The 13684-nt window shown below is 35.9% G+C and overlaps 1 protein-coding gene across 9 annotated transcripts in view; it reads left to right on the top strand.

The window, feature by feature from the left end:
- Positions 1–13684, top strand: part of FHIT (fragile histidine triad diadenosine triphosphatase) — a 532732-nt gene that overhangs the window by 60229 nt on the left and 458819 nt on the right. For 4 of the 9 annotated variants that reach the window (XM_086846078.1, XM_023935215.2, XM_086846073.1 and 1 more), the window contains one exon: positions 6367–6429. The exons of 1 other annotated variant lie outside the window; for it this stretch is intronic. The gene's annotated coding sequence lies outside the window, so the exon portion shown is untranslated. Of the gene's footprint in view, positions 1–5001; positions 5079–6366; positions 6430–11177; positions 11265–13684 lie in introns of all 9 variants that reach the window. 4 more of the 9 variants (XM_086846074.1, XM_086846076.1, XM_086846075.1 and 1 more) reach the window with 3 other exon arrangements.

Raw genomic sequence — 13684 nt, forward strand, 5'->3', positions numbered from 1 at the left:
TTAGCTGAGTAAAGGTGCAATTTTTGATAATTAGTGCTTATTAAAAAAAAAATTCAAATAATTGTAACAATTATAAAAGCTTTGACATCTCCAGCCTGATCAGGCTGCTGCTGCTAATAAATAAAATAATAATAAGATGGCACCACAAAGGCATGTTTTAGCCAAAATAAGAATTTCCTAAATTGACAGAACTTTTAATAGAGTCCTTTCAAGAAACAGAAGAGGCAGTGCTAGAAAAAAAGAAGTTGTGAACTATGAAGATCTGGAAATTCTATTTTATCCATAGGCATGGTTTATAAAATAGCATTTAGTTTAGATTATTTCTTAGTTCTTCAAATACATTTTGAAAATAACAGATTGGAATGCTAAGCTTGAAATCACTGATCTGGTTAGATAAGTCAAAACAAGAGACAGATACTGTGGAATTATGCTGCATGTGTATGTAATGCTATTTTTTGTCTTGTTTGTTTTTCAGTTTCCATTTAAATACCAACTAAAAAAGGTAGTTAAACTGGACAGGAGCAAGTATCAGGGGTCATGTCTTTAATGGTTGTTTTCTCACTTCAACATTTATGAATACAAATTTTGTTTTCTTAACAAAATATACAGATTTTTTTATTTTAGAACTTTTCATCTTTCTTCATTTCAAGAATGCATCCCAATGCATTGGTTTTGGTTTTCTCAGTATGTTATAGTCCTAATTTGTAAATCAAATTATCCTGTTTATTTTGAAACACCTTCCCCACTGTAGTTCTGATGTTCTGGCCCTTGTGTCATTATTGACATTCAGGGCAATGGGAATGGGGCAGCATTGCTGCTGCTCCTTGGCTCTTAAAATTCATGTCATTTCCTTAAAAACCAACTTTCATGGTGCACAAGCAATGAGGGCATCTGTCAAAAAACTTCTTAATGTTATTTTTAGATATTCTTCATTTCAATATGTGTTGCTTTTAATATTTGCATTTTTGGTCAAATGATGAGGAAACGGCTACTCTGCTGTGTTATCACTATTGATATCATAGGAGTGTTTATACTCAATTAAAATATACAAAATGAAGAAATAAGTTTTCATTAAAACCTCATTTTTAGCTGATGTGAAGTTTGATAATGGTTTTGAATCTCTGAACTAGCATTCATGTTAATGCACCAGCATCTATGCTGTGCTCCAGATTTCTTTCTGATGTTGCCTTCAAAATGAGTATCATGTCTCCTTATATTTCTCTGCTGGATATTTTCTGGTTTGCCAGAAGGTGTTTAATTACAAACTAAGCTTATGCAAGTATTTAATTCAAACTGAAAAGTGTTACTCTGATTTTGGATCTAATACTTTGTGTTGTTTATACTGATATAGATTGTAATGTGCCTATTTTAGTAATTTTAAAATGTTTATATACTTTATATTTACTTTTAGGGTTGTCAAATTTTTCATGTGATACAGTCTGAGTTCCTTGCTGTTCTTTCTTGCTCACACACATATTGTGTGCACATGTTTGTATTTTTACACTTGTGAGTATTTCCCTATGTATCTGACTCTCTCTTCTATCTTGAAGAATAATTTGGAAACATGCATTTATCAATATGTACCAAAAATTTTTTAATAATTCAAGAATCCTGACTGCTTCTGCTTTGTCAGAATCTGTTGTTCTGTTGTAAAATGAATAAGATGATTTAATTAGGGGAGTTGCAAGGAGTATTGCTTGAGAGAAAGAAACATTCTGGTGCATGATTGATGCTAATGCAGGTGTTTTAGGTACAGCTTTTTGACCAAATGATTCCTGCCTTGACACCTGAACGATTCATTGTTGTTTGTGTATTGAGGGGAAGAACTGTAGGGTCGTTGTTTATCTGCAGCTGGCCAAGGGATTGCAGCCATTCATTTCTTAATGGTGGTTTTATTTTCTGGTTGGTTGTAAGTGTCACTGTTCCCCAGTCTTGTCCCATCTTCTGAGGAAAACTCCTGCTCACAGACAGTCAAAGCACAAATCATGTCATGGACCCCTGGGGTTACCTGGTTCTCAAGCATCAGTAAGGGCTTTAAGTTCCTCTCTTGATATTTAGTCTGAAATTTAGTTATTTAAGAATCTGACTTTTATCTTAAACCTCTATGAAATGAGATTTGTTGGAAAACATGCACAGCTTGAACTTCAGTCAAAAGCCTGCATTTAGGGAACACATTCTCTTTCATGGTCACCCACAGAGCAAACATTTAGAAATGCTTTGCAGACAATTGATTTGCTTAATCCTTTATCAAGCCATGTTTTGGATCTCAGCTTTTAAGAACTAATTTTATAACAGAATTTTCGTGATAACTCCGTTATTGATACCTGTAGAAATGCATATTCTATTTCTTGTGTTATTCCAGGCTTTTTCTGACTTTGTTAATTCAGGAATATGTTATATTCCTTCCACAGAAAGTCAGGTGGAAGTAGTTCCCATATTTGCTTTCATCATTGAGATTATGGCATAGAGGAGTGAATCAGTTCTACATTTGAGCAGTAACTCAGTAACCAGCACTGAATCACTTTCTTAAATAAAATCCTGACCTTTAAAAGGTCTCATCAAATGTGATGTGTTTTGTGCACGGAGTGCATGTCTCCCCTCAAAGTACGGCAATAGGAATGACAAACTGATAGATATTCTGGGCAAGGTGCAGATCAGATTGATTTACTTGGTGTACAGTTGCTTTGAGTATTTTTGCAGTGGAGACTTATGGTACTAATGAAGGTCTTTTCTCTTGGAACATTTTCTCTCCCTTAATCCTCTTTTTTTCTGTTTTTTCTTTTTTCTTTTTCCTTTTTTTTTTTTTTGAATGGTACTGTTGCACCATCTTACTGCACAATAAACTCAGAATTTGTTATAAAGCTATAGTGTTCAATTGAGACTGTTTGCTTAAATCCAGTTTTGATAAAGCAGAAAATTAATTTGGTTTCTAAACCAAGTAAATCTCTACCAACCTGTCTCATTTTATCAGTGAGAACTTGTGAGATTTTGTAGTTTCAGGAATCTTCCTCTGTTACTGGTACAGATCAGTGGAGCTGAAGCAACTTAATATTTATGTTGAAATGGGGATGAAGGGATAGGCTTTCCTATGCTAAGCAACAGGGCTGGAAGTTGCCTATGGAACAACTCATTATAAGACTTTTTTTTATTGAAGTGCTAATAAAACCAGGCTGCACTGGTGTATATGGTGTATGGACATCTCCCTTATACTTGACATAATTTTTAGAAAATGAACTTCTAAATTTCTTGTAATAAGAACTTTGAGTATTTTCTATTTCCTTTTTCTGTATGATTTATAAGAAGTCTGTTTCTCTTTTATACATTGGCCTGGTTTCTAGGAAGATTTTGTAAACGTTCCTAATCACCAGTTTGTACATAGAAATCACAATTACTGGGTGCTTTGGGCCGACTTATAACACGTCTCATATAACTGTACTGAGTTTAGAAATTACAATATCACAATGTAGTTCTAATAAGAGGCTGAACTTTTTTTTTTTCATATTTGTCATTACCACTCAAATAATTCACTCCTAAGTGTCTGTTGGTGTGCTGCTTCATGAGTGTTTAATGATGACTTTCATTCAGTCTAAGCTGTCAGTAGGTCAGAGATGCCTCATATCTTGGATAGAGTTATGAAATATCCTGAGTTTATTACCCTATTAAAATTCATTTTAAATGTCAAAGTTTCTAATTTGAACAAGGAAATTTAGTTTAGGAGCATCTTCAGAGTAGCATACAATTTTCTCCTTGAGTATCAAGTGAAATACCAGATAAAAATAAAAGAATTTTACAACATATATTTAATTCTTTCTGTGTTTTAACTTCAGGTAGCTTGTAGAGGGGGCTATAAGAAATAATAATTTTTTGGTATCTTATTGTTTCCTTTTTATGTTAAAAGCAGTTTGAAGAAAAGGCCTGTCTAACCAAAGATACTGATGATTTTAATAAAACAAGCCACAACATTCTTAGCAAAGCCCACTGCAATTTTTTTCCTTTAGAAACTTCTGTGCTTTGCCATCCCCAACATTCCTCATTGTTTGCTTTGACCCAGTTTGTGTTCTGTTCTGTGATGATAATTTAATTTTTCTCCCTTGCTAAGCTGTGGCCTGTCTGCACCAGGCCTTGTCCTCTCTGCTGGTTGGGGTGTGTTGGGTCTTCTTCTCACTGCACTGTTTTCCTGGTCAGGGGGCTGCAGCTTCAGTGACCTGAATGTTCTACAGAAGGTAAAATATTACAGGGCAAATATTGGCCAAGCTAGATGGTACTGTGAGTCTAGAATTGTCCAGATGAGCATGTAGATTATCAGGTACTGATCAAAAAAAATGTTTTTCTGTGCCCCTTCAGTGTGGTTCTGTTTCTGAAGCTGGACGCATGGTTCTGTCAGCTGCTTGTAAAACCTGAAGCTGGAGCTTTGATAAATAGTCTCTTTTCTTGTTAATAAAGAAATGTCACTAATGATATTAGATATCAGAGGTGTACTGCCTTGTTGCTCTCTGATTAATTCCTTGTATGGAGGTATGAGATTAACAATGGAGGACAAAAGACATGATAAATTTCGTTTAGTGATAAGGACTTGGAATAATCAGGAAGTGAAGTGGTTTGTGAAGCTTAAATGTTAAATTCCCTCACAAAAACAATAATAGCTGTAGTGTTCAGTATCACTAGATCACTTTTGAGTTTTGAGGATAGCTCATGTGAAGCTCAGTGAGCTTCATGTGTACTGAGCTACATGTGTAATGTATCTCTCAAATTCTGTCAAACAGTCAGATATCATTTGGTATCACACAGGAATTTTAATTTCAACAGGAAATTATAGCAGCTGGGGAGAAAATAACTGTAATTTTTTTTTTATAATGGTAATGAATTTTGTTTGAAACAAACCTCTTAGTGTTTGATAACCTTCATCATAATGGAGTGTAACACTCTCCAGAATCCCCCATTACTGTAACTTTCTCTCCAGGCTAATTTACATGCTTGCATAATCAGAGTTTCTACAAACAGGTATCATTTTCAGAGATGCTGGCCTGCCTCTTGAATTGATCATTGCTGTACCTGTGGGCTGAATAGCTACCCCTGAGGTCAGTAGTCTATTTTGAATGTTAGATGTCTGTATTGTATGCCAAAATCCTTATTAAAGCAGACTTGAATTGCTTATATATTAAAAAAAAGAGAATGATGTGTCATTAGATGTAATCATCGTATTTTCATGATTTGAACTTCAGAAGTTTTGGTGACATTCTACATTTATTTAGAATGTAAGCCACATTTATTCACTAACTTAAATGTTAGCCTTCTCAGCTGACTCTCTTCTTTTGAAAAACTTTTTAAAAAAACTTGTTTCTTTTGGCCCCACAGAAAAGAGACTTTTGATTTTGTTCTACAACATGAGCAGGAATGCAACCTATCTTAAATTCTGGTATTGATGTAAGAAGAGTTAATATTGGGAAATTGAATTACTTTCATATGCTCTAAATATAAGTTTCAAGACAGTTAATTTCAGAATGGCATATCTCAGCAGATGCATGGAATTTATAATCAAGCTCATCTTCACTACGAGCCTTAATATACAGTTATATAAAAATTCTAAAAATGTCAAGTAGGGAAAAATTCTTAATGCAAATCAATAACAATTTGGCCATGCTGCTAGATCAGTTGTATTCTGTGGTTTGTAATTTTTCAATGAATAGACAATAATGTTTTACATAAGCATTGTAATTTCTTTTTATATTGATTTGTCTTGATAGCTCCTTCTAGTTGTTAGCAGGACTATTATTTGTTTGACACTACCACCTAGCGAATGTGGCTCTTGTCTTAAGCTGCAGTGCAACTTCCTGCTCACACACAGGAGTTACCTTGCCAATAATACCAAAAGCAGGACAAAATATTATCTCCCTTCTACAAATGGTCTGCTTAACATGAGTACCTTGGCTTCTGGGCAGAACTGTACAATGCACGCTGGAAACTTTGTTACCACAACATTGTCACTGGTTCTTTCAGGATTCACATTGAAGCCATTTGGATTATCTGTGTATAAACTGCAAAAACAGCTCTTGCTTTGAGCTGTAGTTGTTGTGTACCACACACCACAACAGGGTGACAAGGCCAGTACTGTGTTCTTAAGACTTAATAACAAAAGAGTCTTCCAAGTTGTGTTTATTTCATCCTTCATTCAAAAAAACAAACCAGTTTATTGGATAGTTAGATCCTTGCTTTGGTGTGAGTCTCATTTATTCAGGGTTTCTTGTATTAAGGTCCAGAAAACAGCTCAGTGAAGAAATGAGGTTGCTGCAGAAGCCTGAGTCCCTGTGGTTGGAGCAGCTCATCCTTCCATCTTCTCATGCTCTCTCTGTTATTTCTTTGCCACAGGATCTGGGAATCTCATCGCTGCTCTCTTTGTTTGGGCCCAGAGGTTCCTCTTCTGCTGCACTTGTAAGTTGGTGGTAGTTTCCAGAGTGATGTAGTGATTGGATTTTGGGTGGGGGGGTTGTGCTTGGTGGTGTATTTTCAGTGGCTCTTCCCCGTCCTTTTGCATTGCTGGGTTCTTTACTCAAGTGCATTCACACAGATAAAGACAGTTCTGGTTCATGTTCTGGTCATTCTGACCTCTCCTCTGATCCCTTGGATTTTATTGATGCACATTACTGTATCTTGATATTGAAGGGCATGTATCATGTGCTAGCTCAAACAACAAGTTGATTTGGTTTGCTCAATTTGTGTTTTTTAATATTGTTTAATACAGGTACTGTTGAGTGAGCACATATACTCTTAGGGGTGACACAAATTAATTCCACTCCCATCATAGAATCTCTCCATGGATTTATCACAAATTGCTGCAGCTGTGAGTGCTTCCATGCTCTCATGAAAAGTATGATTAAATTCTGTCACTACTGTACTGTTTTTAATAAATTTAACCTCCAAACTAATAATTTCTCAGTGTCAGTTTCTCTCTGGTCAGTAGATAAATTAGTTAATGACAAATTAATTAGTTAATGCAGTCAATCTTTAAAAGCTCCATAAAAAAGATAAGAATGACTGGTGCAGATTCTGTAAATGTTTCAGAAATAGGGGCTCATGTCTTTACCAGGAAAAAAAAAAGTTGCATTTTTGCATTAGTTTCTTGACTATTACTGTTGAATTAATTATGGAACATGCTCACCTACAAAGCAAGAGTGGAAGCTGAAATACTGTAGTGCCAACAGCTAGATCCTGAAGCAATGTTTTTGTAATAATTTGGAGAATAACAAAACCAAACAGGAATAACTGACAGAGCTGAAAAGAATTGAACTGTGCTGTGTGCTGAGGAATGGGCATTCTTTTTTTTTTTTTTTTTTCCCTTGCGACAGGAATTAAGGTATCTCAAAAATAAACATAAATTTTTGGAGCTTTCTGAAAGGCTCTGAAGTCTTTAACATTACCTCATTGCTCAGTTTAATCTGAACAGTGTCTTTATGTGGTGAATAACTGGGCAATGAATGCAGTAAGCAGAGGATTGTTGCACTTGTTTACTGTTTCCATGTAGAATGTTCATGCATTTGGGTTTCCTAGGAGGATAAGCATTGCCAGGAAGGCTTAAACAGGCAGCAGAGCAGTGACCCTTGAAGTGTCCTATGACCTGAGTGGGCAATGTCTTCTCCTCATCTTCAGGTCCTGGCCTTCAGCTTTGCTGAAAGTGGGAAGCTGGAGCTCGTTAGAGTGTGTGACACTGAAAAAGAGAGAGGGCAGTGCTGGGGTGCAGCCAGATACCACAGTTCCATTTAGCAGTATCTGTTCTGAAGAAAGGTATTTGTAACTCAGTACTGGTAGAACACAGGGGGTTAAGACAGAGCTCTGTCTGCCCAGGGGCTTGGGGAAATCACCAAGCATAGGTCAGACAGGATGCAAACCCCTCTGCTTTGGGGAAGTTGAGTATACTTGAAACAAATGGCTTCTCGTCTCCTTCTGAACAGGTGGAACCCTGGTTTCTCATATATCAGTCTGGCTGTTTCTGCCTTCTCTAGGGGCTGGCACTTACTGGTTGTTAATAACACAAACAAGTTGGATTTCTGGATACTTCCAAAGAAGACGTGATTGAGTCTGAGTATCTCTGCTGATTACAGTGACTACTGAACTGAACTTGGGAAATGTTTGCCTGCAATATTTTCCACTAAATGAGTCAGTGTAATAGTTGGAAAAATTGCATGTTGCTGTACCAAAATTAATTTAAAATCTCATTCATTATTTGAACTAGTCTGACAGTCAAATAAACGTACACCTTGCCCTCTGTATTTTGTGAATAGTGTCAGTTGCCATATTAAGGACTTCCAGCACTCGAGTTTGATTAAAAATTGTTTTAAATTGGATTTACTGTCTTTAATATAGAGGCTCAATAGGAAGGATGCTATGCATGTTTTGCAAGTTTAATGAACCATTTCAAATGACACTTTGTTATTAGTTTCAAAAGTGGCATTGTATTTTGTCATGACTTTTTCTAAATGAAGTGTAAATGGGAAAAACAGTGGAAGTTATTCCGAAGGTGCTCAGATAGGATACAGCAAACACTGTTAATATATAGCAAATGGAATTACTTAGTGAGTGGTTGAATCCTTGCTATTTAAATGAGTGTCAAAACAGATAATGGTTAACATGATTGGAAAAGAGGTAATTTGTTCAAAATACAGTGGCTCATATGAAACAATTGCATACACGTAACAATTTTGGAAAACTGTCTCCTGTTATGCTGCATTTAATTGAACAGATTTAGTGTTTGTCACTATTTAGAGATACAGACTTGGACTTTAATTTTTAGGAAAGACTTCCTAGCTTCAGAAGAGCAGAAGCTCTACAAAGTCTTCTCTCAATACATTATTTGTACGAGTGGTTTTTTTACGTGTTGTAGGAGACTTTAGTGAAGATCTATGCCCTGTTGGGTGTATATGAGGCTAATTCTACTGTAGCTTGTGTTTCATACTTCCTGGCATGCTCTGTGTCTTAAGTCAGTGTGTATAATTCAAAGGGTAATACACTTGCTCAGTGCTTACAGGAATCTGCACTTTGAAACTTGAATTGGTTTTTTTGGTATTGTTTTGGGGTTTTTTTCTGGCTTCCCCCATCCCCCCCATGCTATCTGCTCTTTAAGAAATAATGGTATTTGTCCTGTGGTGACTCAGTGTACTTTGAATTTTATCGGTGTTTCTTGTGTTTCATGCTTAATCTTTTCAAATGCAATTATCCATGTGATGTATTATAAGCTTCTGGGGAGAACAGAGCATTATAGTTTCTACATGAATAGCTTGTAAGAAAATGACTAAGTGGACCTGTTTATAGACCTAATGCACCAGGATTCAACTGCAAAAAGAATGTAAGGACAATGGGCCCTGGTTAACATTCTGTGGAAGCTGACAGCTTTGATGTATGTATTTGTAGGTGTCTGCAGAACACAGATAATCAGTATTTGAAGTGTGAAAATTAAAGATCTACTTGACCAGTCATAATTACAGCACTGTAAGGGCAGAATGGTACTGAGAAGTAATAAAATGCTCTTTAATCTTACACTGTAAATTATAATCTGTTTGTGGTTAAGAGAAAATGTTTGGTGGCTGTAGTATCCCATTCATGTGGCTACTAGGGGGGATTTTCTCACCTTCCAGATTTTACTTTGACCTAGTGAGCAGCAGTTCAGGAATTTCCTCAAAGAGGAAAAGCCACTAAAAATGTGCTTTATTTCTTGATTAAAGGTTCATCTGTCATTTGGGCTTGACTGTTACTCTGACTTCCTTTTTTTAGTATTGAAAGACATTGAGTTTTTATTTTATGATGTTTTAGATACTTGCATTTTATAGAGATACTATGATATCTTAGCATTTTGAAATTTAACATATCTGTCTTTTGGTTTATGGAAAGTATCTCCATTTGATTGTTGTGTCAGTTTTACCCAATTATTAGTCAGGGTTTTTAGGTGCAGTATCTTTTACTGTGTTTTCTAGCAGTGCTTTTCTATATAGTTTTTATATTCCCCTTCTAAATTTTGATTTATTATGCTGAACAGAAAAACAAATGTTTCTTGTACTTAGGCTCTCTATTATATGAACAGAAAGCATAAAATGTCAGATTAAATGTTCAGAAGGAAATAGAACAGGCTGAAGTCCTACACTGCTCACTGTGCTGTAAAAAATGTGCAATGAATGCAGTGGGTGGGGAAGGTCCTGGAAGATCCCAAAGAAAAGGCTGGCATTGCTGGTCTTGTTCCCAGGGACAGGTCTCTGGCTCTTGGTGCTTGTTCAGAAATGTTGTACTGGGCACACTGTATGTTCACTGCTCTTGCTGGGTGTTTCTCTTGCTTTGAGCTGGGATCCAGCCTTATGAAACTGCACTCAGGCTACCTGGACCACTTCCATAACTCAGCAGGAGTAGGAGCCATAGTTTCCACTACACTGAGTGCAAGTAAAGTTAAGTAGAAAGGATGATCTCTCCAGAAGGCTGCAAGAGTTAATTGCATGTATGTGATAACACAATTCAGTAATTTTGGTCTGCTGGGTGCTCTACTTACTATTTTCTCTCTGATTATGAGAATAAATAATTATTTTGAAGACTGTTCTGCGAACACTTGAACAATAATTTTGTCTTGAAGAATTATTTCAGCAGCCACCTGCATTTGTGACAGCTATGGTAATATAAATTACACTATAACATATAAAAAAACTTCAGTATTTATGAAAAGAATAAAGTCCATGAGCTCTTAATAGCTGCACTTTAATTGCATTTATAGTAAATGAGGAATTTTCTGAATTTGGAGTTAGAAACTTGGCAAGATTGGGAATTGCTGGTGTGGTTTTTTTTCTCTCACATGAAGAATGACTTTTCCATTAGTTTGCTTCATTTCTAGCTTGGCCAAATACACTGAAAATTGGGATATGCTGCAAAGCATCTTGGTTGTAGGCTTGCAGTTCAGGCTGTTAGTTAAATATAAGCTATATTTAACACCTCATACTATTTTAGTAGCTTTCCCAGTAAGGTTAACAGAATTGTCTCAACCTTTGCTATGTTGTTTAAAGTGCTGACAAAAAAGGAAGCCTGATATAGCAATCACAGATTTCTTTTTTTCTATACAAAACCACCATTCTCTTGTTTCTATCATACTTCGATCATTATAGTCAAATAGTTTCAAGCATATTCTTTTCATTGACTTCTTTTTCTTTCAGCTAGAGTTAGTCCTGTTGCACTGGTGCTGTTCAGGAGAAGATGAACTGACAGTAACTCTGCTGTGTCTCTCTTGTGACCACACCAAAGTACGTTAGACCTTCCTAATCTTGCACTGTGTGATAAAAGCTTTAATGTCCTTTGCTGTTGCCCTGATACCAGTGCAGCTGCCTCACCCATGGTTCTTGTTATCTCATTACTAACATTACATTCCTTATATTGGCTAACTTGAAAAATCTGCTAAAATAAATTTCCAGCGATAACTGGCAGGAGAGGCAGCACTGTTGCGCAGCAAGTGCTTGTGAATCATTTAAAACAAACACACTTGTGTCTTCTGTTGAAGTGGGAATGTGTTTCTGTGATTCTTAGTGTCTGTCTTCATCTGAAGGAGGCACCTGAAGAGCAAGGAGTAGTTAAAATGGAATAAATGTTTTAAATTGAAGAGAAGGATTTATTTGCCTCTGAGTAGAATTTTAGTCTGTGGACAGATACATTCTCCCAGTTGATTTTTTCCAATGTACACTCCATCTGACAGTCTGGATATGTTTTTTGTTGTCAGATGATCTTCCTCTGTTCATTGAAGCTTCTTGACACTCTGCCTTGCTGGGAGGTGTAACTCTAGCAGGAAAGGAAGATGGAAAACAAAACAACAGCAAAGAAAATGCAGGATTCCCTTAGGGCAATAAGTTTTGCTTTTATGTAGCAGCCATTTTCTGACAGGACACATAACAAGTTCCTTGTATTTTTTCCTTGTGTGACTTTCCATGTTCCACACAAAGCATACAGAGATGTTTATGCCTTTTTCTACTTCATTAAAGTACTTCCTGGAGGAACAGTTCCTTTCCTCTCTACGGCTCTGCATGGCTTGTTTTGTATAGAATTACAAAGATGGGGGGAGGTTAATGCTACTATTTTCAACAGGAAAAAAATATGTGTTTTTCGAAGGACTATATATAAGCAGACTTGTAAGCAGGATGAGAGAATGTAGGATAATACAGCTCTTACAGGCATCTGGTTTATAGACAGTAAGTATTTATCAAGCAAGACAAAAGCCATATTTATATGACTATAAATGATATCCTGAAATCTGATCACTTGTAAATGTGTACTGATGTGAAACATTCTTCAAAATGGTAGAAATTACTTATTCTTGTCTTTTGTAATGCCTGTGCTTTCATCAGAATATCTCTGAATGGAATTCTCTTCACTTTGACATAATAATTACATGGAAATTAGAAATGTCACTGGCAGAAGTGATGGACCTACAGTGTTTTAAAGATGAAGATATGTATACATATATATTTATTTATATGTATACCATATTTATTTATTTTAAAAACAGACTCCCCTCAAGAGACTTATCAGTAAGGATTTGATGAATTTTATAATTTGGGGTGGTGGAGTTTGAAAAAGGAATGGTGAAGACAAAGTGATTCAAAATACACTAAACAGTAGTAATTAGCTTAGAATTCTATGCTAACAAACCATTTTAGCATGGTTGTCTTCAGCTTTTGTGAGATAGATACCTTTTGAATACTACTGAAAAATAGGTTAGTCCATAGACAATTTTTATGCTGTTTTGTTTTAGATAGAGAAGTGTCAGATGTCCCATATTGCTCTATCATATAGAGAGCAGCAGAATGAGCAGAATTAGAATCTTGTCTTTTTTGTTTTCTTTATATGGTTTCTTTGTCATTCCAAAGGAATATAGAGATTCTTTTTCTGTTAATGTTTCTGTGCAGCTCTCATTTATGGTGTTTCAGATGGTTTGGATGTCATTGCCATGTATGAGAGATAGATCCAGACCACTGCTGCTCTTCCTCTCAAAGCTAGATTTCTCTGGACCAAAGAGGAGACCTGGGGCACTGATGTGGTGGTTTCAGAGCTGGTTTCCAATTGGAATTTCCAGAATCAGCTCAAACAAGGTCACCATAAGGATTTGAAAGGCACACCATTGTTTAAAGGAACTCAAACAGTTTCTGCCATCTAAACAATGTGAGATGTGTGCAGGAGCAATTCTCCAAGCCTCAAAGATCTGAAGTGGTTCTAAAGGCCTAAGAGAAATACATCTTTGAGTTTTGATGCAGTGGATTTATGTATCACATAAGATTGCTGGCTTGATGGTTTGATTTTTTTATAATGGATGGAAATAACTTGGCTCTGCCCATGGCTGCTGATAAGTTAACATCCTATATGGTAAATCGATTTCAGTGCTTTGGGTGAAGGTCTGTAAGTGATTCCAAGTTAAGAGTTTTGGCTGATTTCCATTGCCAGGCCCTGGGCTAAGAACTTGTATCATCCTCTAAAATAAAACAAACAAACCTATGAGTCCTTTCACAAATAAATGAAATGGTAGGTCTGATTTAGATATAATTTCTTTTGCAAATAATTTATTTATCCTTGAATAAGAGAAATGCTAATTTTAGATGAAAACACTGCCTAGGCACAGTGACCACTTATAAGATTTTTTTTTTTGTAAATTTAAATGCATTTCACTGTTAGAAAAATA

This window comes from Cyanistes caeruleus, chromosome 11 (genome assembly GCF_971803275.1).
Source record: "Cyanistes caeruleus chromosome 11, bCyaCae1.hap1.1, whole genome shotgun sequence".
NCBI lineage: Eukaryota > Metazoa > Chordata > Aves > Passeriformes > Paridae > Cyanistes > Cyanistes caeruleus.